This window comes from Thunnus maccoyii, chromosome 3 (genome assembly GCF_910596095.1).
Source record: "Thunnus maccoyii chromosome 3, fThuMac1.1, whole genome shotgun sequence".
NCBI classification, from domain to species: domain Eukaryota; kingdom Metazoa; phylum Chordata; class Actinopteri; order Scombriformes; family Scombridae; genus Thunnus; species Thunnus maccoyii.
The window spans coordinates 219,523-246,614 of record NC_056535.1 but is presented as its reverse complement, the minus strand read 5'-3'; the positions used below and the strand labels follow the sequence as shown (position 1 = coordinate 246,614).

The following is a 27,092-nucleotide window of genomic DNA, read 5'->3' as shown; positions in this document are numbered from 1 at the left end:
GGAGTATCGAGTCCATATGGGAGCCCCGCCGCCAGACATCCTAGCAGAGCTAAGGAGGCGTCAAAGTGAGAAGAGAGCCGGTGTGAAGAAAAGGGAGAGATGGCAAAGGAACAGGTAGAGATTTAAACCTTGCCTTCCATCGATTGTCATGGGAAACATGAGATTGCTGGCCAAAAAGTTGGATGAGCTCACAGCACTGACGAACAGTCAGCATGAAGATAGTGGAGTGCAGCTTGTTGTGTTACACAGAGACATGGCTGAATGTAAACATACCGGACTGCTTGGTGGAGATAGCCGGCTTCATACTGGTGCAGACGGACAGGGGGACACAAAGCAGTAAGAGGAAAGGAGGAGGCTTGTCGTCTTTGTTAACTCCAAATGGTGTAACACCAGACACGTAACAATGGGGAAGAGCATCTGTACTCTGCTGTTGACTATGGGACTAAGACCATGTTACCTGTCCCATACTCACGTTGTAGTGGTAGTTGTTTATTACATTCCACCGAGTGCGGTGGCAGTGCACACTGGTGGTTGCAATAAACAGGGACTTCAACCATGAATCCCTCTCAAAAACAATGACAACCTTCACACAATATGTGAACTATAAGACAAGGGGGAACAAAACCTTCAACCTGCTGTATGCTAATGAAAAGGAGGCATACAGCTCCACTGTCCTTCCTCCCCTCGGCAGATCAGACCACAACCTGATACACCTTGTACCAACATACAAGCCTGTGGCATGTCAGCAGTCTGCCACCACCAGGACCGTCAAAGTGTGGTCTAGAGAAGGAGGAGGCCCTGCAGGACTGCTTCCAGTCTACAGACTGGGACCTGTTCCTGGGGGACCACAAAGAGGACACTGAGGGTCTATCCCACTGTGTTACTATCTACAGTTCTACAAGGACAGTGTTGTTCCAACAAAAAAGATCCACTGTTTTCCAAACAACAAGCCATGGATTAATAAGGATATTAAAACTCTCCTTAACAGGAGGAAGAGGGCATTCATGGCAGGAGACAGGGAGAAGGTGAGGTCAGTCCAGAAGGAGTTGAGGAAGGAGCTGAGAAGGGCTAAGAACAGCTACAAAGCAAGGCTGGAGAGCAAGCTCCAGCTGAACAACACCAAAGAGGTGTGGAGGGGGGTGAAGGGAATCACTGGACTTAATTCAGGTCCAGCTGTGGAAGGGGGCCATGAACTCAACAATGAGCTAAACCTGTACTTTAACAGGTTTGACTCAACCCCCACCATCAGGACCTCAGCAGGACATGTCTCCACTAACATCCCAATCCACAAACCCTCTGCCCCTATCCATACCTCAGTTGCTGTCCTTCCTTTTTCTTCTCCATGCCCCACCACAGCTGCTGCGGAGGACAGTGCAGGAGGCAGTACAGCCCCCTCCCACTTCAACACCCCTCCCAACAGAGATGACCTCACTACTAACACATATGAGGACATTTAGACGACCCCTTTCCCCTCCCCCAGGCCACCCATTACATTTAGCAAGGTGAGACAAGAGCTATCCAGGCTCTGTTTCAACAAGGCAATGGGCCCAGACAACATCAACCCCAGGCTGCTTAAGTCATGTGCAGGACAGCTTGCAGAGGTGTGCCAGCACCTTTTCAGCCTCTCGTTGAGACTGAGGAGGACGCTCCAGCTGTGGAAGACCTCCTGCATTGTCCTGGTGCCAAAGAAGAAACATCCCAGGACTCTCAATGACTACAGGCCAGTGGCACTGACCTCGTATGTCATGGGGGTATTCGAGAGGTTCTGCAGCAGCTGAGGCCCCTGGTTAGCAGCTCCCTGTACCCTCTGCAGTTCACATACGTGGGTAAAGTTGGCGTGGACAATGCCATCATCTACCTGCTGCAGCCATTAGACTGTACAACAATACCTGAAACAAAACTATCCCCTTCCGCCCCACCCCTTTCATGGACCCTGCCCACTCACCCGGTCACTCTGAAGAGAGCAAGTACAGCTCTTATTGTGTTGTACATTTTTTATGACTATATTTATTTATTTATTCATATTACAGATGGTTACTTTTATCTGCTGTCTATCTTTACTGCTGTGACACCATGAATGCCCCCCCTTGGGGGATCAATAAAGTGTTATCTTATCATATCTTATTTGAATAGAGACAATGGCTAATGGCATCACAGCTTTACATGTGTCCCTGACAATAAGCTAGCTTGGGGACAGAGCTGAGCTATGCTACTGAGTTATCTACTCACCAAATGTGTGTGTGAGTGTGTGTAGGATTTGGTATTTGCATGGTTAGTAAGAGGAGAGAGAGGGGTGAAAGCACCAAAAGCATAGAGACATGCTAGCAGCCGTGGGAAGACGCAATAATTGCTTTTTAATCACTCAGAGACGTGGTGAATGGACTGCAAGGTTGCTGGCCTTTTAACAGATAAAATGTAATTCACTGGCTTTGCACACAGTGGAAAACTAACACAAAGCAGCCAAATGAAGCTGGGCAAAACACAAATCAGCTTAGCATGATAAACACAACCAAAACAAGCAGCAATATTTCCACGTTAATAGCAGCATGGTCCATTAACTTCACAACAACAGAAATAAAGCTTAAAATAACACACACTTTAGTAACCTATCTCTGCCCAGACTTAAGCCTCTTACTTGTATTGCTTAAGGAAGTGAGTAGGATGTGTTTCAGTCCACCTTTCAGGTCTGGCTCAGTTCCTCTGGCTTGGATGGTAACAGGGCCGTCTTCTTGCTCTGTCAGCGGGTTTCACAGCAGCTGATCCTTGGTGGAGTTGTGGAGGAAACAGTGGAGTCCACTCAGTCGAGGAAAAGTGGGGTTATCCTCCGCCTTCACTTCTACAGGAAAGGGTGAGAGCGCTGGCTTGCTTGATCCTGTAATGTGGTCAGTTGGACACAGAGCAAATCTCTACTCGTCCAGTGAGGTGGAGATTGTGGGGCCTAGTTAGAGTTAACATACGTACGGGGGTACTTCCTTATTTCCTGGAAGTGCAGTTTTGAGAGCGTCTCAGGTGTTTATATTCTTGGTGACATCACAGCCAGAGTGGGTTCCGGCAGGTCTTGTCCAATGGGAGCCAAGAGTTTGACTCTGCTGGATTTCGCATCTGCGTGTGAGTTGAGCATAGCATGGTGGGAACTGAAGTCCATTTTGGACTCCTTTTGTTCGACTTGGTGCCGTTTCTTTGTTATCAGTCAGTCAGGTTTTATGACTGTGTGTAGGCCTGCCTTTGTCTCATACTTGGGGCATATGAGGCCCAACATGTGTGTGTGTCTGTGTCTGCATCTCATACATCATATAGCTGCAGAGGTGGGGAGAGACATTTCTAACAGGAGAAAGAGAGAAAGACAGTACAGTGAGAGTGAGTTAGTGTGTGAATGCCAGCAGCTGCTCTGTGGGGAATGTAATCCATATGTGTGGTCAGTGAGAGCTGCCCCAGAGGAAAAAGAACAGATCCTTCCTGCAAAGACACAATTGTTTCTACCTCTCCCTCTTGCTTAAAATCCTCTCATTCTGGCCTCATGAACCCTGGCAACCAGTCAACTGTCTGTAGAAGAGGGAGAGAGGACTGTGTAGTGGCAGAGCAGTGGGAAGGCGAGAGTTAAACATGAAAGTGATGAGGGCAGGGGGATTTCAGATGGAGGGGAGAGAGGAGGGGGTGAGTGTAGGAGCTGCAGGGAGAGAAGAAATTTGGAGGGAAAGGGAGAGAGGGGAGGGAACAGAGGTAGGTCTGTTTATGTGTTTCTGCTGTATCACACTCCTACTGTACAGACACATGTGCGTGACACAGATGTGCTGTCAGACTTGTACACTGCAGAGTTGTGTGTTGGTGTGAGAACAGCGTGTGTGTGTTTGTATGTTAGTCACAGAAGCTCAGTCCAGTACTCACTCTAAGGTGGATAAGAATTAGCTTGTCCATGGTGAACAGCACAGGAATCTAATAAAAATAATCTAGTTTGAAGAGACTCGTCCAGTGGTTTGCTGTCTACCTCCTTCCATAAAACTGAAAGGCACAGAAAAATAATGTCGTCCTGCCAGTAACTGCTGATGGAGGTCAGATCAGAAAACCAAAATATTAGATCTGGCCAAAGTGTTGCCTGGAGCTCCACATTTTTAATTGCAATACATTTAGACTTGTGGCTGTGATTAACATGTTGTGATAGAGATTGTTTTGGTTAAACAAAAGAGTGATATCTAAAAAAATCCTAATTTACTTGTAGATCATCACCAAGATCACATTTAAGTCAAAATATGATGATTAAATAGGCAATTATTGAGGTTGTCAGCAGTTATTTTTGCATTAAAAACAGTATGATCTAACAGATGTAAACTTTAAAAACATGCTAAATCCTAGAATATTTGAAGTGCCATTTTATATATGGCACTAAGGTGGTATTTAACTGCAGATGGTTATTGTGACACCAAGTAAAATTGTGCGCTATTACGCACAGAAAACATGGTGATTACTGGATCATCACTGTGTCCAGAAAAGTGTATTTAACTTAAAAAGAGTCATCATCTGCTCTCGGCAGCATATTTGAGCTGTTGGGTTCATGTTTGAAACTTTGCATGTCCCAGACAACAACAAGTTTCCTCTGAGGAACAATCTCCACAGGATTCAAACTGTCAGTGAAAGCCTGTACATGTTTAAAGGGGATGAAAGAAGTGGATGTGATGCCGCCTTATAATATATGATGATGTGTTCTTTCTGCTACCTCCCTTTATCCAAGTGTGCCACAGGTGTGCCTGGCTCTTTTGGCCACCAAGTTACCAAAAGTGCATTTGGAACTCCTCTGAGTGAGGTCACACTTGACTGTGAGTCGCAATGCTGAGCTCATGAAAATAAAGCCCTGAGTGACAGTTGAAATCCTCTGTACAGCTGAGTACAGCTGTCCCTCACAATTGAGCAAGCTTTTCAGAGCCAACTTCCATTTTTTTTATATGATATAGTATATTTAAGTATATTGTGCAAGCATTTGATAGTCTTGTAAATGGAGAAAGAGGGACAAGATATGTCCTGATATCACTCCCATGGATTTACTGGTGTGTGTCAGGTGTGATCAGAACCAGAGGGAGACCAATGTGAAATTTAGTATTAAGTTTCTATTTTTCTGGACAGTAAGTATACTTTGGGAGTGCACAGCTGATGTTGTTTATGGGTTTTTTCTCATTTTTCCCTGTCAAAGGTTTTTTGTTGAGTTATACCTGATCTAAATTGAGAGTCTAAGGATAGAGGCTGTTTTATGTTTTATAAACTGTAAAGCCCTTGCCATTTTGGTCTCTATATGACTTGACAACAGTTAGATGATTTAGCCTGACAGTGTGCAGCTCAGAGGTGATGCAGTGCGTTGGCGTAACGATAGAAATGTGATGTTGATGATGTGACAATAACTTTGTTTCTCTTTATTTCCTATTATATGTCATTATGTGTCACATACAGTGGTGGCTGGTGACTCAACAAATTGTGGAGGACAGGAGGAAAACCAATATAGAATCTTACAACAAAGCGCATCATACTATATCATTGTTCCCCACCCGACAAAATCGTAGGGGTGGGGGGGCAATTTTATATGCCAATAAAACAATTTGCTTTCAAAAGCAAAAACCCCTAAGTGATGAAAAGGCTGCTTCTTTAAAAACATTTAGCATGTACATATTTCTACGTATGTTTCTAAACAAACAAGTGCTCATTGTAGCTGTGGAGTGGTATAATGTGTCATTTTACCAACAAAGTTCAATTCACTCACATGATTTACATGTTTCCTATGTATTTTCTTAGTATACATAAATATATAAAGTACCACAAAGCTTATAATCTGATACAGGTACAGATCAGTGTTGAACACTAGAAAGACTGAACACTAAAAATATTCACAGGTCTAAAAGTGTACATATCAGAAAATATTAATGCATGTATCAAATACATGACTCTCTTACACACACACTCTTATCTATATGCACGGCATACAAAATATATTCTACAAAGCTGACATGTTAACACTTGTTATTCTAGTTACTTTAAGTTTATTACTCAGTAGGGGTGTGCCCAAATACAAATACGTTATTCAGCAAAGCACAAATAGTGTTTATTTTTTTTACGAATATTTGTTTCATAAAAATATTTTTAAAATGATTTGTTGAGAACCAAATCAAATACCAGTGCTCAGGTTAGTTACATCGCTATCTCAGTCTCTGTCCTCTGCTCCACTGTTAGGTCTATCAGCAGGTCTCAATGAGAGGAGTCACATCCACTTGCTACATGATGCACATTTCCTAATTTGGACATCACTCCCAGAGTTGAGGGTGTTGTCCACAGATAACGTTGAGCTGCTGACACACGCAAAGTGCTCCAAAGGGACTCTCCATAGCCTGTTGTTCCCCTTCTCCTTTCAACCCTCTAAAACAACTTGAAACTAATACTGTAACAAAGAATTAACAAATAAATGACACAACCAAACACAAATCGAGAGAGAAAGGAGTGAAAGTTGAAGGAAAAGGAAATTCTAAATCTGAAGTCACTCAGATTTAAAATTTCATGAGGAAATAAAAACATTTGTGTGCTCTCCAGTTAGCATAACATATCACCATCATACCATTAGTCTTGTCTTGTGTGTACACTTCACACTCACTTGGATTTAATATGGTTTGATTATGATCTTGATGATCTTGCACTGAGATATGTGGATAAACTTTGGGTTTTGACACAACCAAGGTTCGACAATAATAGTGGCCCGATGACCTAGGGCCAGTCAATCAAGCAACTCACTGGCCTAATCAGGCCAGTGGAAAAAAATTGGAGATCGCAAAGAAAGAAAAATGTATTATAAACTCTGGACCCTCTCACAGTGCCCAAGCCAAATGAACAGAAAAAAAACTATGCTAATAGTTCTCCACCGTGTTTTGGTGCCATTTATGGTCACACTAGCTTGTGTCCTGTCCTCCTGACCAAGGGTGGGGCTCAGCCCCCCCTCCACCTGTGTTGTTTTTGTTTAATAAATATTGTATTGATAATGGTCCAAAATGGTGTGAAAATGTTATAGTATAGTTTTTAGTCAAATGACACCTCCTGGCCTGCTGTATATCAGCATTGAGGGGCCAGAGGTTGCTGAGTTCAAGCTGGATAGGGTTGTTTAGAGATGGCTGTCAAAGGGGGTGAGAGCACACCATGTTCGAGGTCCTGTTTTTGTGTGTGTGTGTGTGTGTGTGTGTGTGTGTATGTGTTTTTTGTTGTTGTTGCTTCTGTTTTGTTTTGTTTTTTGTTTTAAGGGCTCCGACGTTTGTTCTGTTGTTTCCAGGATCCCTTTTAATAAAAAGATTGAATATGGAAAGTAGTAGTCTTAGTTTTTATGTGATTATGCAGATAATTTCCACTTTTGGAAGTGGCACCAGTAAAAATTGTCTTGGGGCCAGTAGGTTACAGACCTGCAATTTTTTTTTATTGTTGAACCCTGACAACCTTTTGTTACATTTTAGATTCCTTAAGCATATTTTACAGGATAATAGCCTGTTTTGCTGGGAAAAAAAACTGACAATACGGTCTACCAGTTCATAAAAACTCAGCCTCAGGGATCTGATTGCTTTACAAATGTCCTCTTCATTGTTGTAATTGTCAGATTTCCGGCTGACTCAATGCACTGTGCCAAAGGTGTTTGCTGCCCTCTGCAAGAGGGGAGGATGCAAAATGGATCTTTTAATAAATCATGAAGTGCATTTTGAAAACACTAAATAATCTATTTCAATATCTTTGGCATTCACTGCACAAACCTCAAAAACACTCTACCATTTCATTAGAGATTTCATCAGAGCTCTGCTGAATAATAAACAGCTACTGCTGGTCAGTCAGGGCAGTTCAATGAGCCAACAACAATAACAACAATGCTCAGAGGGCACATGTGAACTGGTCCCTGCTGAAATGCACACACAGAAACCTGTACATGTGTGTAAGCATGTACAGGTGTGTTCTGACTGCTTGTCACTGCTTTATCGCTGCTGCACTGAGTTTAGGGTTATGGCTTCAACACCAAAGCCGGACCTACACATACACACAGTATGTCTTTGTTTTTAGACAGAGTGAGGGGAGAGGCAAAAGCAAAGAAAACAGAGAACTGCACAGGAGTATGTGTGGAGTCTCAGTGGGACACTCCTCTGTAGAGTTTATGAGATTTTATTGGAAGTGACTGTTCTCTCTCAAAGGAGGAAGTAGCATGGCGCTGTTATGGTGCCATCTGACTTTGACATCAGAGACCATGATTTGTGTCCTATCTTCTGCCAATAGTCAGCTTTGGTTTCTTTTAACTATGACCACAATCTTTCCCTATCCTTAACAAAGTAGTTTTAGTTGCATAAACGCTAATTTAAATTATTTTTGTAAGAGTCACATAAGTCATCTTTGAAGGTGCTGAGAAACAACCCATTAATTATATATAGAAATGGCAACCAAATCATGCAGGAATAAGTCAGAATTTTATCAGATGTTATAAGCAAGGCAACATTAAACTGTCACATTTTTAGGTTTTTTAGAAGATTGGATTGACAATGATTACATAGAAAACCCTGAAATTAAAAATGATTAAGCTGAGGACAGGGACAGTTAGGACTGCTGTGTGCCTGCTCTGTCCACCAGGGGACAGTATGGCTCAGGCCTCTTGTCACTTTTAAAAAATGAAAGCAGGTTGCTGTTGCCAACTGGGCCAGACGTCTGCTGCCAGTGTTTTGTGCTCTGCTGCTGTGAATTTATGAAATCAGGCCAGCAGGTGATTTATGAGAGGCATCTGTTGTAGTTGCCAGGACTGGAGAATATTCAGATTATAGCATCAGAGCAGCACTCCCACCACCTGAACTGTGTGTCATGTGGCTGGAAGGTGTGAGGCTGATGCGTGTTGTATGAGACTCCTGCAGTGATCCTCATACTGACTTTACAGTATTTTGTCTGTGCCTGGAGCTGCTGTGGTAGAACAATAGATATTGACCTTCAGTTGTTCCTTTAACCTGTGTCCAAGGTGATTAATTTATTTAATTATCATCTGGTCTATTCTAATAGTATTCTGATTAAGCAGTGGCACAGTCAGTCCATATGTAAAGGCAACCAATACAAACTGATTATCTGATCATCAAAGTCATGTCTGAAGCAGCTCTGGGCTCATATTTAGCAAGCACCTCAGAGTCTCTCGACCCTGTCTCCAACAAATTATCTTTATATACATCTAATTTGTTTTGCCAAATACTTTTTGAGGGAAACATAACATTATGCATTATGTTCAGTGGCAACATAATTTCAAGTGAAGGAAGTGCTAAGGGTTACTGTGCAGAATCATTGGGAGGTGGCCATTATGGCCATTGGGCACACAACCTTAACACAGGACACCAAGGTTGTGGTTAGGTGTAGGCAACAAAAGCACTTCAGTTAAGATTAGGGAACAATCGTCGTAAACATCTTGTCTTATGTTTCAAGTCACCGTAGCCTTTTTCGATATTTAACCATGATCTTTCTCTAACCTTAAAAAATGATAATCATGCTTTAGTTGCATGGATATTGTAGGAAAATAAATGAATATGTTGCAGTTATCTTAAACATTTTGCAGTTATGTTCAGTATAGAATATTTTGTGACTTTGCAGGAGAAGGTTAAGAAAATAAAAAAGAACAATAAATAAGGGAAACAAATAGCTGTAATTAAAAAAAAAGCAATAAGACTTTTGCTAGAGATAAATACTTGTGTAAACACAAATCCCTGACAACACAATAATATCAGCAACATTTTAACATCAGGTATTCCTAATAGTGAAGGAATGTGATGGATAATTGGCAAGTTCATGCTGAACTCAATTTCAGTTTTAAGTTCAATGTCCTGTATGTTATCATTCTTTACTGCATATCAGCAACAGCTAATTAAGCTGTTTCTTTACTTGACCTGAACTGCCTCATTAGAGCAGAAAAGCAGGAGCCTCTTCCCATAAATATCACTAATCTGAGGCCTCTTCTTGTCCTCTGTCATAACAGTATGTTGACAGAAGGCTGTCTGAAAGAGCCAGAGTGATAGAGGGGAGGGAGCATGATGCCTGACAATAAACCTGTGGGAAGATACATATTACGGATGGATAACATTTGTCTTCAGTAATTAAGTATATGGCCAAAATGCAATTTGGAGAGAAATGATGAGTTAAGCAAGAAATGGGATCCAAGGTCCCAGTCTAAAAATAATAATATTTTAGAGTGAGAGGCTAATAACAGATCCCTTTTGATACTGAACTGGATTGTATGTTACTGATTCTTGAAAAGGTATTACACATCATACCATCATGCTCCTATGGTGCACTGCAAACGTCAGATTTGAAATTCCAACACCACAGAACCAACACAAATTTGTCATTTTGTCCTTGTAATAACTGCTAGTTGGATGTAATGAATGAATGAAAGGGAGAAATGCAGAGGAGGAAAATGAAACTAAAACTAAGAGCATCTGTGTCCACAGTAAATCATGACTGTTTGATGGTTATTTATTTGTGCGTTAAAACGTGACTGCCGTAAAATAATCAGAATATAAAGTTTTACTTCTCTCATTCAGAGGTTTTGTTCTCTCTCTCTCTCTCGCTCTCTCTCTCTTTTTCGGCTGCAGAGAAAACAGCTTTGGGCGCTAGGCCCTCATTTGACGCTCCAAAAATCGAAACAAGGCCGGAATAGGTGTGTCAAGGCAGTTTGACGCGCGTCATAATGCTTCTAGTGCGTGTTCGGCCATTGAAAACAATGGGTGTAATTTAAAACGCATGCGTCAGACGCTTCCAGTGCATTTAGGCCTTTACACATGTTTTGGTCTTCAGGCTCTGTGCTTCAGCAAATTCAATATGAAATAATGGATACTACGTCAAAGTGCCAAGCCTCAGCTATAATTTGAGTAGGTTTACATCAATATAGAAATAACTGTGTGGGAGATATAGCCCTTCTAACACAGTTCCCAAAGTTTAAGGGAGGTGGTGGTAACCCCTGTCTCTGTTCAAGATGGTCTCTGGTCTCAGATATGAATGTTCTCCTCTCCTTAATCTTTAACCTCCTTTGACCTCTTCCCAATAGAGGCTGTGAGCAGTTTTGGTTTGGTGATCACAGGCAGCTGATGTTGTTCATTTACAGTGTTCATTCAGTCTTATCCAGGGTCCTCATGGGTTCACTGATAGTCTCTGATCTCCTCACAACTGTCACATTTGATGTCGTAATGATGTCATACACCACTCCCTTCTTCCTCTTGGGAGGGGGTAGAGTTGGTCTATCTTTAGGGTGTACCAGCAGAGATCTTAAGGTGTTGAATGGTTTTCAGTAAGAGTCTACTCCTTGTGACTTGAAGACTCTGGCTGGATGTTTTAGATGTCCATGTAAAGGTTAGTCAGAGGTTTGTTCTTGAGTGTGTGCATGCCCCAGGATATTTTATTTTATTGTTTTACAGATCTCTTTTGTAATGGATGTGTATGAGAGAGTCTTTGTAGGAGAGCATGTGTGATGTGACTCACTGCCTGAATATGGCCACTATCCCACTACAGTAGCTCAGTGCTTTGTGGACCTCTATGTGAGGCCTCAGCAGGACTTATTTGAATGGAACAGCTTAGGACTGGCTCAGCTGGGTGTCATGCAAGAGTAAAGGATCTGTCTTGTTGTGTGGTGTTGTCCTGAACTCTTTCTGATCTTATCCAGGCAATCTTGTAAGGAAGACATACCGCAGCTGCTTCCAGGCTGCAGCCAATTTGTATAAAAGAACCCAGTCCCTGACCATCTGCTATGTCTTAATCCATATCAGGCCTGTCAGGAATTAGTAAGTGCCCTCCCAAAATGAAAATGAAAATGAAAATTGTATTGTATTGTTTTTATTTATCGGGACAGTGTACAGTTTTTAACATAAATGATGCACTGTGCTAAATTTAGCTTCAATCTAATTTTCATCTGTAGTCCCTTACAATTAAAAGATATAACAGCACAATAACAAACAGTACAAAGCAAAAAACACACACACACACAAAACACATTGTACAAAATACAAAATACAAACAGCACATCACATACACCCACAATGTCAACCAGAAATCAACAATGCAAGCATATCAAACCAAAAGCAAGATTATTTAAAAATACCATGAGATCAAATCCAGACTCAGTGGCCACAGAGCTGAGCAGCCTTCAGCAGATTCTTCAACCTGGTTCTAAATGCACTGATTGAACTGCAGCTCTTCATATCATCAGGCAGGACATTCCACTCAGTTGTGGCTTTCACAGAGAGAGCTGACTGTCCAAATGCAGTGTGACAAAATGGTATGGTATGGTATCATGTATAGAGGATATTCTGGAGGATCTAATAGAACTTACTGAGCAAGTGTACACAAAGTCACATAGTGGAGGAGGGGGCAAACCATTTAAAATTTTATACACTAGGCACAAATTTGAGAATAATCTAAAATTCTCAAAGCTCAATAAACTGTATTTCTCCAGTACCCTATAGTGATGGAACTGCATTGTTTTTTTTATTGCTGTTTCTCCAGCTTTCCCCCAACATGTGATGCAATAAGACATGTGGGGAAAGAATCCTAGCATGCATAAATATCTTGGCTGTGTCCAAAGAGAGAGTTTCTAATATGTCTAAAATTTGCTAAGTTGTACTTTATGGTTTTTTAACATGTTTCTTAAAGTTCAAATTTGGATCCAGTGTAACACCAAGATATTTAAAATCAGTAACTATGTCAGTTTTTTCACCTTTGATGAGAATATTAGCGTTAGGAGGTTGTACCATGGTTTTATAGAAAAACAATCCCTTTTGTCTTGTTTACATTTAGACTCAGACATGATTGATCAAGCCAATGTGTTTCCAATGCAATTCTTAGCTTTGCAGCTATTTTTGCACATATGTACACAATGGTGTCATCTGCATACGTTTGTAGTTCTACATCATGACACTGTTGAGGGAGATCATTAATATATAGTCTTAATAATAGGCAACCTAACACTGACCCTTGTGGAACACCCATTGTGCACTTCCTGTTACTGGATAGTGTTACCAACTGTAACACATTGTATCCTATTAGATAAATATGAAGACATCCATGCCAGTGCTCTAGATGAGAAGTTAAATTTAGAGAGTTTTGATATTAAAACATCCTGACTGACTGTGTCAAATGTTTTACGCAGATCTAAAAATACAGCATCAACTACTCCACCTTTGTCAAGCCTTGATTTAATTTGCTCTATAAAGTGCAAGATAGCAATTTTGGAATGATTTGCTCTAAAGCCAAATTGCATAAAATGTGGACCAAAGTTGCTTGTATTAAGAAATGTTGTCAGTTGTTTAATGACAACTTCCTGAGCAACCTTTGAGAGTACTGGCAGTATACTTATTGGTCTGTAGTTACTGGCTTCAGGTGGTCTCCAGATTTAAAAATAGGCGTGACAATGGCACATTTCCAGTCATCAGGAAAGGAGCTGTGTTTAAAAGACAAGTTAATTAAATGAGCAATAGGGGGAGTTGCAATATCTTTGTGATTTAACAAACATAGTGTCAAATTGGAAAGCATCTCTACTTTTAGAGCTTTTTAAGGAGCTTTTACTTGTAACTCATTAGTCTCTACCAGCTCGAAAACCTGGCCTGTAGCATCTATAGGAACAATATCCAGTTTCCTTTCATACATTTTTTTCCTATTCATATACAGACTCAAAAAAAAAATATTTAAGATAGAAGCAACAGTAAGATGATCTTCAATTAACTTTCCCTGCACTTTGAGTTTAAAATCTCCTTAAAATTTTGGGTCCCTCCTTGTGAGATTATCAATGTTTTTCCAGATCAATTTACTGCCTTTGCCTCATTCAATATATTGAGCTAAAAATGAGATTTAGCTTCTCTTAGCTCTTGCATAAGTTTGTTCCTTAAAACTTTATAAATCAGCATGTCAGTGTCTCTTCTAGTTTTAATTGCCTTCCTTAGTGCAGCATCTCTAGATTTCATTAGTTTCCACAAACTTTCATTAAACCACGGTAAATTATTTTTATTTTTAGATTTTATCTTTTTTCAAAAGAAAACTTTTCTGTTAGCTTCTTTAGTGCTGTATCTCCTTTGGAATATTGGTAACAGCAGGTAGCAGTTAGCAGTTGACAGCTAGCTAGTTTATTTGATTTGAATTTGATTTTCTTCTGTTCTTGCTGATCAATGCTATTACTTCTTCTATAAAGACCTTTCTGAAGATTTTTGAGGGTTATTTTGCAAAACTTTTTTGGGTCCAAGTTTGAGATGTAATCAGGAGCTCACTCCCAGTGCAGCCACTCCTACAGAATTCACAGAAAAAAAATGTCTAGAAGAAACTGACAATCATAGGCATATTTACCTTTCACTTCACACGATGACATAGACATGGACAAACACACTGCAAAGATGGAACTAGGAGAGGTCACTGCAAATGTCAGTCGCACCGCCATCACACAAGTTCATGGAGAGAGAGAATACCGCTAACAAGGACCCCTTAATTCTCTTCTTGTGTTGACAAAATAACTCTTCTGTTAGCTTCCTCAGTGCAGTTTCTCCTTTGGAATGTTGGTAACAGTGGCAAGTAGCAGTTAGAAGTTGACAGCAAGCTAGTTGTTTTGATTTAAAAAATATATCCAAAGATGATATTTCCTCTTCTGTTCTTGCTGATAAATGCTGTTACCTATTCTTTAGATTCTTTACTGAAGATTATTTGAAGGTTATTTTGCAAAATACCCCACTTTTTAGGTCCAAGTTTGAGATGGATTCAGGAGCCCATCTCTGGTGCAGCCCCTCTTTCTCATAGAACATAGTGTTCAGGCCTGCACTGAGTTGCACCAGCTGTGCATAAGTTCAAACGTAGCCTAGTTTGAACATAAATTCTTACTTAGGTCGGAGTTTATGCGCTACTAACATTTTAAGGGTTGCACCAGCTGAAATAATTACAACGTAGACATAAGTTATAACTTAAATGTTACGTCAAATGTTAAATGCTGTTGTCGCCTAGCCCTTAGTAGGTGTAAAGTCCTCCATAAAGTAACGGTTGGCACAGTTGGCATGGCGCATTGTTTCGAAAGGTGGGATAAGTTGGAGGAGAAGCACATTATACTGGCTGTTTTGCATAGACAACGCGTTCTCCATGATAAATTACATCTGTTGGACATTTATGATGACCTTGATTTATACTCACGTTTTCATTTTCCATGAGCGGAGATACAACAGATTGCCGACCTCCTGGCCGCAGACTTGTAACATGACACAGAGAGAAATGGTGCCCTCAGTCCTTCCCTACAAGTGTGTCTGGCTTTAAGTTATTTTGCCACAGGATCATTTCAAAACTTGTTCAACTCAATTCAAGTGCATAAATCTACTGTATGTAGAACAATAAGATCAGTTGCACTATCGTTGTGTCAGCATTTTCACGATTACGTTAAGTTTCCAACTCAGCCTGAGCAACAGAACATGACGCATTAGAAGCTCTACCAGATAGCCCGTTTCCCCAACCTACTTGGCTGTGTAGATGGCACACACATCAGGATCAAGGGACAAAAAGACAACGAAAATGATTTTGTGAGCAGGAAGGGATACCACTCAATCAACACTCAGATTGTGTGTGATGCTGACCTTGTTATCACAAATGCTGCAAGGCCAATCCCCTGAGAAAATGGCTCATGACCCCATACCTAAGCCCAGCAAGTGTGAGTGAGCAACGCTACAATTCAGCACACACAAAGACAGGAAATGTGGTGGAGCGGTGCATAGGTGTTCTGAAGAACCGATGGGCCTGTTTGCAAAGAGGTTTCATTCAAATATCATTTCCTACATTATTTTTGCTGTATATTTTACAAATTAGTGTGAAAAGCAGACAAATTCTTACCAGTATAGCTTTATAGATGGTCTGGCTTTGTGTTGGTAAAGTTATGATCATGATTAATTGTTTTCAATAGATGCATTGATCTTGCTTGAAGTGCTTTTAGTCAAGTTGAAAAATAACACTAGTATAACTTTTAGCTATATTATATATATATATATATATATATATATATATATATATATATATATATATATACACATCATATTTTCATATTTTCATATAGGCATCTTAATAGGGCCTGACAGAGCTGCATTTTCTTCCTCTACCACTTGTAGAGGAAGAAAATGCAGATGATAGGGGTGACATAGATATTCCCTTTTACAATGAGGATCCCCTACCAACAGAGGCAGCCACTGTCCGGGCCTACCTTACTGCATCCTACTTTGGATGAGCTGAAAATCAAAAGCCTCATATAATAGGCATGAAAAAAATGTTTATTTAGTAGGCCTACTGTAAATACAACAACACAATGTTTGAAATATAAAACTGCACAAATAAACACAAATAACATTTAATAATTTAAAAATCTAATTAAAATAACAATGAATATAATTAATATAATAATTTATAATAAATTAATCATTTTGTTAACAAGCTATGAACAAGCTACTGCAATAAGAGGCCTACTGTAAATACAAAAAAATGTTGAAATGTGAAATATGAAACTGCATAAATAAATAACACTCAATAATTTAAGAATTGAAATGAAATAACAATAAATATAATGAATACATTAATTTATAATAAATTAATTATTTTTTAAGAATGTTTTTCTTTTTCATTCTTTCTGGAAATCCAACAGTATTATTAATAATTATTAGTAACAACATAATTAGCAATAACAGTATTAGTAACAACAGAATTAGTACTAACAGTATTAGTGATAACAGTATTAGTAACAGGATTAGTAATAACAGTATTAGTAATAACAATATTAGTAACAACAGAATTGTTGAATTAGTAGAATTATTAGGTTTTTTTTTACTGTCTAAAAATAATGTGACTGACAGAGGAGGGTTATTGTGTGTTGGTAAGTGTGGTTGTGTATCCCTGTGCTTTTAGATCTTCTTGTAATTTAAATATTTCTAGGTTTAATTTGATCTTTTCTAGCTCAATTTTTTTCTATTTCTGCTTTGATTTTGTGTGTTTCCTGTTGGAGCTTCTTCACATCTTTGTGTGTTAACATGATCCTCTTCTGTGCTCGGAGCAGGAGGCCTCCCGTTGCCTTTAGCACGCTTGGCTGGTGGTGGGTGGCTGCTGGACTGATCCTCAGGGGACTGTGTAGGCTGACTGTCTACATCCAGTCCAGTGAAGGTGGGCTCTGGGGTTGGAGGGATGGTGGCAGACATGCTTCTGCAGGTGGGGGCAGAGTTCAGGAGCATGAAGGAGGGGGGATGCTGCTGTTGGTGGAAGGGCTAGTGCTGCTGGTGGGAATGATGATTCTGAAACAGGCGCTGGATCTTCCTCTGGGGTGCCACTCTCAATCCCAAATGAAATCCCAATTACTGAGGGGGAGTCCTCTCCAACAATGTCCGAAATCAGTGAGCAGTATGGCCCCATATCTGGCTTTGGTCCACCTCCTGTTGGGACATGTCGTGGAAAGTCCTCAACTGCCTGCATTTTAAGGTCACTCCACTTCTTCCTCACTTCATTCACATCCCTGTGCTCCACTCCTTTTGCATTGATGGAGCCTGTGATGTCCTTTCATATTTGTTGTTTTTTTATTGGTAACAAAGTTATTAAATTTAGATTCCAATGATTCTTTGTTTTGTTTATATTTTGAGAGAAGGATTGTTATTTATTCATGTGTGAAGTTTGATCTATGATCAGACATGGCCAAATCCCTGAAACAGTACACAAACTAATGTCAACATAGTAATTTATTACACTGTTACAGGACTAGCACTGAACTTAAAAGATTAATGTTAGACACTGACGTTATAGTGTTGACAAGCAAATATATAGCGTTAGATAGCTTTCTAATTAACAACTACTAATTTATAACAGTTTTTGCCAGTGTGGGCTATCATTATGTGTGTGTTACAACGTTACAATTTCATCTCAGTGTACCATTATGTCACCCTATGCTGTAGTTGATGGTTTCACCACTCAATGTCACCGTTGTTATTTTTCACTGGCTATAGACCAAGGTTGTAAGTTAGTTAACACCTAATCATAATGTTTTGCCCGAGTTAACTCACCTTTTTTGTTGCTGTTTGATGATTAACGTTAGCTTTTTTTAGCCGTTAATTTTAGCCATCTTGGTGATTGCGTAGCAAAGTGTTGAAAGACAAATGGGCACAAGCTTGTTTTTGCATACACTTAATGAGCATGACAGGTTTTAACATAAAAAAATAACGTTACATTAAAAACAACAAACAACACAGTGATTGGCAACACAAGTACTTTATTTTCTGAGACAGTCGTAAATTACAAAGCAATGATAATGAAAAATGCTCACCACAGATGTAACGTGACAAAGTTACAGTCTATGAACCTAACCAATAGCGATATAGTTATTATTTGGTTAGTGTTGATGAAATATGAAAGCCCTTAACCCAGATTGTCAGCCCAACTGTTTTTATCATGTGTATGTACTTTGACAACACAGTAATAAACACTTAATCAAGGATGGTGCTTTTCCCTGATTGGTCACAGAAAGAGAAAACATCATTTTCTGCGACCATATTTTGGTTAGTATGGACTTAACACCAGTGTAGATAAGATGAACCTTACGTCTCCGTGGTGCAACCAAACATCAACACAGATTTAAGATCAAACTAACTAGTTTCAGCGTATTATTTAGTGTGGACTTTACACCCTAACTTAAGAGAGAACTTAATCACAGCTTGTGCAACAGGCTGCTGGACTCTTATAAAACATGAGAAATTTAGGGCAAATTGGATAATGTCGAGTTACAACAACTTCCTTTTTCAATGCACCAAAGACTTTTTTGGCAAAATGCAATGGCACACCACGCCAAGGGCATTCCATGAAATCTAAAAAGCTTTGCAATTTAGGTCTTTAGGTGTCACCTAACAAATTTGAAGTTGCTTAAAACTGGTTAAAACTGTAGGAGGCGTTCATTAAAATACAATGACTGTCAATGGCTTCACTTTGCAGAAAAAATGCACAATAAATTCAAAATGGCTGAATTCCTGTTGGACTTACGGTATGGCACCAAGAGGCTTTTTTATGTCTGGGGATGGTACATCTGCCTACCAAATTTCGTAAATCTAAGTCAAAATTAAAGGTGAAGGCTTTCACTTTGAAATTCTCCAGGGGGTGCCCTTGAGCCCTTGAGCCATTTTGCCACACCCATGCCCAAGACCCATATCTGATATCAAGTTCTGCAACTTCTGATGCATGTGCAAAACTTCATGAGTTTTCAAGCACTCCTAGCATCTCAAAAATGCTAAAAGTAATTAGGGGGCGCAATAGAGCCAAAATGCCATGCCTGTCGGGCCCTTGCACTTTCGTGCTCAGGCTCTAATAATCTCTACAAAAACAAAAGGTTCCTCACACTTTCAGTGCCAGGGACTGTTGGGCCCCTGGCACTTTCATGTTCAGGCCCTAAAAAGAAAAAAAACCTGGTTATATAAGGTCATATCCACAGGACATGGTACACAGCAGCCATGGCCTAAATTTCAAAATAAAAGTCACTGATCATCAGATCAGTTCCCACACTGGATTTCAGTGCCCTCATTGGTAGAAAACAAGATACTCTATTTATTACTGATTGGTCCAAAAATGTGAAATGAAATGATTGTTCGTTTACTGATTATGTCAGATCAGCATACACTGATCAACCTGTTCTCATTCCCAGGGTGTCAAATGCTGATGCTTTGTCACACCCCTCGGCATCTAATACCAAAACACAAGGCACCTGATAGGATCTGTATGAGACGCACCAAGCTTTCAATTAATTTCAGCGTAAACCCATCTGCATCATTATTAGAGATTATCAGAGCACATTATCAGAGCAACTGCTCCAGCCATCCTTTCACTGCAATATTAACCCTCTTGCGGTGCTATAAGATGCTGTGAGCATCAGGCAGTGGTTGGACCGGAGGGCCCGCTGCCTGGAAGTATTTTCCTTGCTGTCACTGTTTTAATGTCTTCTTTTAATGATATCTTTAACACAAAAATGTGTCTTTGATAACTCAGCAGTACCATAGGTTAATATTACGGCTATCAGTTTTAATTATTTCTCCTTTGATTCTGAAAAATAAAGTTTTTTTCTCAGTATTGTGTAGTGGGAGTTTCTACACTACCCATAATCCTCAGCCACCGTTGCTATGGAGATGAAGACATTCTGGGACATGAACAGCTCCAGAGAACCTCAGAGTGTTTTGCGTTACAAAACCCTGCACTGTAATCACAATCTATTCCAAAATGATTCAGTATCTGAAAGTGAACTGATTTAAAGTGCTGAATGCTTTATTAAGTTTCTTAGTTTCTCTCTTAGTGTCTTTCTTTCTGTACTGGACTAACTGTGTTATGCACTTTTGGACTGCAACTGGCTAGCTGTTGAAGAGACAGAAACATAGTGAGCAGTGTGTCTGACCCACATCTATTGATCAGGCTGGTAGGGTCTTATCTCGTAGAGCTCAGTGGTGACCCATTAGAATCAATAGGGTCACTGGCTTGATCAGTGTTCATAATATCAGTCATACTCTTACTCATACATTTAGTCTTGTTTAGGTTGCATTCAGACTGAAAATAGCCCTGTGTTAAGCATTGAAGGGGCTGCATTGGTGGGGGTGTGTCGTTTAAGCTCCCGGTGAGACCATGAAACACAATTAAGGAAGTCCAGTTGGAGCCACAGATTAATGCATTTAAAGACTTATCAGACACCAAAACACATGTGCAGAGCGGTTTGTAATACTCACAGACAGGATTTTACAACTCTGGAAAGTTATCATGGCAACCATTTTATCTTTCGTCACGATGATCGTGAATACAGCTTTCACGTTATACCCTGTAGTGATTACCCCCATTCGAATGAATGAGATGGCTGATGTCAGCCTGAATGCAGCTCAGTGGACATGACAACTTAAAATTCAGTGCTTTCAGTTTTTAAGGCCTTGTAATATTTGTGGTTTGAAGGACTTAATAGTTGTATTTTAATTTTATCCTCGCTTTCATTTACTGGCTAAGTAGGTAGCCAGTACAAGCCAGTAAACTTCACTGATACAAATGGAGGTCAAATTGACAAGCTGTCACTTCAGCTTTGTATGATATGTACAAAGTGAAATTAATGGCTGTGAGGACATGTTGATTAGCTATTGAAAACACAAGTTAGAAAATTACACATTTTGTTGAAATTCTAAAGCATATTTTATAAGACAAAATGATTGATTTTCTGCTTTGTTGGCTTTGTGTAAGACAAACCCTGATTGACCATAATATCTGGCACAGAGCCATATGCTGTATGACCAGTCTGCTGTAGGCTCCCTCCCCCTGCTAGAAGCCCCTCACAGGCTGCCAGCTCTCAGCTATGGATTATGTCCAGCTCTTTGCTGGTTCTCTGCCACATTGAGCATGCCTTTCAGACAATGATGCCACACACAGAAGCTCACCATGTTGGAGCTCCCAACTCTCACCTCAACACTGGGCATGACAAGTGATGACACTTAGAGATGCTCCATGTTATCTTACATGATGTAGAGTTTTGGGGTGCCAACCCAAAGTGAATTTTCACTCTACAAGTCTATGTTCTTCAGTTTTATATATCTAACTACAGTGATTGTGTGTTGGGCTCTGAGTGCTGCCAAAACGCAAATTGTCACAATTTTATATTGAATTTGGGAACAAGCAAAAGCTATTGTAATGATGTGCATTGCATAGTAATAACATAGTTTGAGTAACGTTTTTGCTTCGCACAAATAAGTAACTACAGCAGGGGTTGCCGTCAGGGTGGAGGGAGGAGTAACATTAGAAGAAAACATTAGGAAAAAGCGTGAGTTTGTTCATTCATTTAGTCTATAAAGAGACATGAAAGCAGACAGAAATTCTACAGTATGTGTTGAGAAATCTGTGTTGGTAGCATGTTTATGTTTTTACAAAATGAAAGAAACTGCGCAATGGAGACAGTGATAACATATCTTTCCGTTGAGTTTCATATTAACAAGTACATAATATGATTCATATTTGTTCATATGATTTTCATATGAACAGGTAGCCTGACTGGATACTGATCCAGTATTCTGTGGCTGTAGGGCTGGTGACTTAGCTGACTAATTTCTAGATGGCTTTCTTCCCGTTAGCTACTGTGGCAAACCAGAAGATGACAATGACCATAACAATAACCATGGCAATGATGGTACATGCAGATGCAGTGGCCAGTAGCTCCCTAAAACTTTGCTATATTTTTGTTTTAATTTGCTATTTTTTCACCTTAATTACTGAAGCACATATTACTTATGACAGAAATACACTCATCAACGTTGGAAAACAAAGGGCAGGGATTGGAATAAGTGCAGCAGACTTTGAAATGATCACTGCCAACAGCATCTCCCAAACACCCAGCCAGGCCAGCCGGACCAAATGTCACTGCAAGTGGTGCAATCGCCCCAGGAAGAGAGGGAAGAGAGCCATGATCAGAGCTTGGACCCTAAGGCTCTTCCTCTACCCAGCCTACTTCTGGCTAATGTCCAGTCACAGGAAAATAAACTGGATGAAATAAGACTAAGGCTAACTCAGCAACGGGAAATCAGAGACTGTTGTGTCCATGTTGTTACAGAGACCTGGTGCCATCCCAACATCCTGGATCAAGCTATTGCACTTGATGGGTGGACCATGATCCGCACCAACAGAACACAAGACTAAGTAAGGTAAGAGGAGGGGAGGCAGACGTTGTGTTTACATCAATGATGCTTGGTGCTCAAATGCAGTCAAAGTCGATGGACAATGTTTACTAGATGCTGAGTTTTTAATGTTAAGATGTCAACCATATTCTCTGTCCAGAGAATTCACTGGTGTGTTTGTTGTTGCTGTTTACACTCGTCCAGATGCAAATTCAAAAAATGCACTACAGGAATTGTATGAGGTCATCAGCATTCAGTAATGCCCTGGACAATGTTTATACGAACATTCTTGGCAGCTACAAAGCCCTCCCTCATTCCCATACTGGTCTATCAGACCATTTTTCCCTGCTTCTCCTGCCTACTTACTCTCAGTTGATAAAAAGGGTCAAACCATCAGTAAAACTGTTAAAGTGTGGACAAATGAAGCAACAGCAGCTCTGCAGGACTGTTTTGAGTGCACAGACTGGCACATGTTCAGAGATGCCACCACCCAGGAGAAACACATTAATCTTGAGGAATATACATTATCAGTGACATCATACATCAGCAAATGTGGTGATGATGTGGTGATCACAAACACAATAAAATAATTTCCCAATCAGAAAGCCTGGATTAATGGAGAGGTGAGAGCCAAAAAAAGCTGCCTTTCGGTCAGATGACAAGGAAGCATACAACACTACCAGAGCAAGACTGAAAGCTGGCATCAAAGAGGCAAAGCGTAGACATCAGCAGAGACTGGAAAGAGACTTCAACACCAACAACACCAAAAATATGTGACAGGCGATCCAGAACATCACAGGCCATAAAAGCAGGAGCACCCCCATAATGTGTGAGGCCACGTTGCCAGGTGAACTTGCTATGCTTGCTTTGATATCCTCAGCAAAGAGTCAGCTGTAAAGTCTGCTCCGCCTCCAGAGGACCTGCCACTGTTAGTATCCCAGTGGATGTGGGAGGAATCCTGTTGAGAGTGAATATGAATAAAACTGATAGGCCTGACAACATCCCTGGCCACGTACTAAAAACACATGCCAACCAGCTAGTCGATGTTATTACTGACATTTTTAACATATCACTGTCACAGGAGAGTATTCCCACCTACTTCAAGACAGCCATCATCATTCCTGTACCTAAAAAGTCTGTGTCTGTGTCTAGTTTAAACGACTACTGCCCTGTGGCATTCACCCCCATTCTGCTGAAGTACTTTGAACAACTGGTTCTCCAGCACATATACATTTGCATACATAACTAACAGATCCACAGAAGATGCCATCTCCATTGGGAAATATCATGATGAACAAAATTCAGGCATAACTTGGTTAGTTCCTAGTTACCTGGTGTCAGGAGGTGCTGCACCTGTTGCAGCATGAGCTAAGATTCTGAATAAATATTTTTTCCATGTGATTTTCTAGCTGAATAAGTTCATACTGTACATGATATAACAACTGTTGCTGATTATTACTACAGCTTCCAGGGTCAAGGTTTCTTAAGTTTCCACCTAAGCCAGTTCATTAGAGGATGATCGTGATGGAAAAAGGCAAGGGTGTGCACATCCAAAAATCTTTTCAGATACATGACAAAAGACACATGCCAACTAGAAAAACATCCACAATCTCAATTTTGATCACACCTCACTGAGGTTGTGTACCTGTGAACTGTTTTTCTTTCTTGTGTTTTTTAGTTTTGACCTCAGCCAGTACTCTGTAGAAGACTAAATATGTTAGTCGTGTGTCTTTCAAAACTGTTGTTAATTTTAGGCAACTAAATTGCTTGGTACAGGTAAGAGAAAGATTGTGGTTATACTACATATTCTTTTTCTTTCATTTATTCTTTCCTTTCATCCTTTCTTTTCTTCTTCTCTCTCTCTTTATCTGAGGGTCTGTAAGTCAAAGACCTTCAGTTTTTGGAGTAATGACTGGTGTACACACACACACACACACACACACACAAACACAAATACATACACACATGAAAAAATGCTGTCATTAATCCCATAGTCAGTCTGAGTTCTGACAGTAGCAGAGAACACATGGAGTTTTTGTTTAAGCATTGTCCTTTGAGAGAAAAAGGAAGGAGTGATACTGATACTGAGAGAGAGAGAGAGAGAGTAAATGAGACAAAGATAGAATTAGAGAGAGACCATGATAGAGATGGAGCGTATATCAGACAGACTGCAGGGACTGAATAAGCTGAGTGCTGCAATTCTTAGCTAGGAGGCACAGTGTGTGTGTGTGTGTGTGTGTGTTTGTGTGTGTGTGTGAGAGAGAGAGAGAGAGAGAGAGTATATGAGAGAGTGAGAGAGAGGAGGGGGATACAGAGAGAGAGGAGAGGGAGGGTGAGACAGGTGGGGAAACAAGCAGAGAGAGAGGCATGCAGGCTGAAGGAGAGAGAAGAGGACAGTGGTGTGTATCTCCCGCCTTTCCTCAGTCTGTCAAGCAGCTCTCCACCTCTCTGTTCATCTCTCCATCTGCCCTCCCTCTGCCCGTCTCTCCGGCCCATCTCCTATGCTGTTGGTACATGACTGATTCAGGGGAGGATGTTGAAGTTCCGTGTGGACAGGAGAGTCAGGTATGTGGAAGGAGAAAGGAGGAAGTGAGCACTGCGGGCCGTAAACTGGGGTTAGGATGAGATGAGGAAGTAGAGGAGGAGGGGGAGGGGAGGCTGATGGAGGAGTGGATAGCCAGGAGCTTGGAGGTCAGAGATTACTGCAATGCAGTGCCAGCAGGAAACGCAGGGGAACTATATGCCCTGCTGTGTATGTATGGGTGATATGTGTTCAGTGATGTATACAGCATGTTGGTTAGTGTGTGTGTGTGTGTGTGTGTGTGTGTGTGTGTGTGTGTGTGTGTGTGCATGTGTGCGTGTGTGTATGTGTGTGTGGACTATGTGACAGTTTTTAAAAAAAATGTACTCTAGGTCTTTTTACTAGCTTTTTCTGGAACTTTTAACCACATCTCACTGCCTTCCTCAGCAGGTGAAGTTTGCTCAGCCATTGATTACAGTGACATACTTAGGTCACATGATGACAACTGACCTATCCCTAACTAATCAAACTCCATCTGCTGAGGGCAATGTGAAATGCTGTTGAAAGCTCTGACAAAATGTTGCAAGTGGACAAAAAGAAAGTCATAATTCAAATAATTATTTTTCATAAATGAAATGTATCTTTTTTCTACATGAAAACACAATTTAATCTTATTAAATTGTTGTTGCTGAGGTCCTTTAAGGCTTCTTTTTTCCAAACCAGTCAGTCATAGGAAAGACTTATTAGTGATTGGCTATTTTTTTAATATAGACAAATTTACCAATTTTGTCCTCATGTCTTAAGACATTACATATAATTAAAGATAATTATGTTCATTCATAAGTGTACACAGTTTGCCAGTTATGGTGATAATAACAAAGTACTGGAAGGTCACACCTGACAATGTTTAATATGTGAGCTATGAGCCCTAATGATAGTGCTGACAGCTTTGTGCTGCAGCTGCTTAACTTAACATTAAGGTTAGCTGTAAAGAGTGACACGATGAGCTATCGGAGGTTCAGATTGAGAGCTTTTAAAGTTAAAGTGATACCCTTAAAACAATATAATGCTTTAATGGTAGATTCAGACTACTCTGTCCACCAAATATTATTGCAGAGCTTATTAACCAGACGACCGCCAACTGTTTCTTTTTGTTATTTATCCAATGCATGGAATTAATGGTAATAAGCTCCAGCTGTTGGCAACAGTCATTCTTATAAAGCAGCTGGGGAAATCAGTGGTCACAGAATAAAACGCTCACCTCTCAGCTTGGTAGGACACTGTTAAGTGTAAGTAAGTTATAATTAACATCATGGCAATTTGAAAATTGATATCTTTTAAATCATTATTTCAGTTTAATTCTATTTGCCCTACTCACACACCATAATAACGTTAAAAAGCTAAGTGGTCTCTGTAATTGGTACAGTTCCCATAGATTTTAGATTCTGTCTCATTCCATTTAATTGTGATATACAGACAAATTAAAGGAAAAACTGGTACAGGTCTGGATGTTTAACCCCTACAGTGAGGGGATCTGGTGGCTCTGTTAAGCTGTGGGGGGCATTTTGCTGGCATGGTTTGGATCCACTTGTCCCCTTAGAGGGAAGGGTCACTGCAAATCAATACAAAATTGTTCTGAGTCATCACCTTTATCCTATGATGAAACATTTCTATCCTGATGGGAGTGGTCTCTTCCAGGATGACAATAACACAATTCACTGAGCACTAAGGGTCACCAAATGGTGTGATGACTATGAAAATGATGTGAATCATATTCTATGGCCTTCGCAGTCACCAAATCTCAACCCAGTTGAACACCCATGGGAGATTTTGGATTGACGTGTTAGACAGTGCTCTCCACCACCATCATCAAAACACTAAATGAGGGAATATCTTTTTGAAGAATG

General features: G+C 40.3%; 1 protein-coding gene across 1 annotated transcript in view; it reads left to right on the top strand.

Moving 5' to 3' along the window:
• plekha6 (pleckstrin homology domain containing, family A member 6) overlaps nt 1-27,092 on the top strand; it is a 145,058-nt gene that overhangs the window by 5,470 nt on the left and 112,496 nt on the right. The window contains 1 exon segment of the mRNA XM_042405754.1: nt 22,601-22,691. The gene's annotated coding sequence lies outside the window, so the exon portion shown is untranslated.